This window comes from Microtus ochrogaster, chromosome 16, assembly GCF_000317375.1.
Source record: "Microtus ochrogaster isolate Prairie Vole_2 chromosome 16, MicOch1.0, whole genome shotgun sequence".
NCBI classification, from domain to species: domain Eukaryota; kingdom Metazoa; phylum Chordata; class Mammalia; order Rodentia; family Cricetidae; genus Microtus; species Microtus ochrogaster.
The window spans coordinates 29,533,127-29,533,724 of record NC_022018.1 but is presented as its reverse complement, the minus strand read 5'-3'; positions in this window follow the sequence as shown (position 1 = coordinate 29,533,724).

Below are 598 nucleotides of genomic sequence, written 5' to 3'. Positions count from 1 at the left end.
CATAGAACCTTCATCTGGTGGTGGATGGAGATAGAGACAGAGACCCACACAGGAGCACCAGACTGAGCTCCCAATGAGGAGCAGAAGGAGGGAGAACATGAGAAAAGAAGTCAGGACCACAAGGGGTGTACCCACCCACGGAGACAGTGGGGCTGATCTATTGGGAGCTAACCAAGGCCAGCTGGACTGTGACTGAAAAAGCATGGGATAAAACCGGACTCTCTGAACATGGCGAACAATGAGGGCTGCTGAGAAGCCAAAGACAATGGCACTGGGTTTTGATCCTACTTTATGTTCTGGCTTTGTGGGAGCCTAGACAGTTTGGATGTTCACCTTCCTAGACCAAGATGGAGGGGGGAGGACTTGGACTTTCCACAGGGCAGGGAACCCTGACTGCTCTTCAGACTGGAGAGGGAGGGGGAGAGGAGTGGAGGGAGGGGGAGAGGAGTGGGAGAAGGGGGAGGAAAATGGGAGGCTGGGAGGAGGCAGAAATTTTTTTTTCAATAGAGGCCCTATCATACAACAAAAGTATATGCTCAACTATGTTCATAGCAGCATTGTTTGTAATAGCCAGAACCTGGAAACAACCTAGATGCCC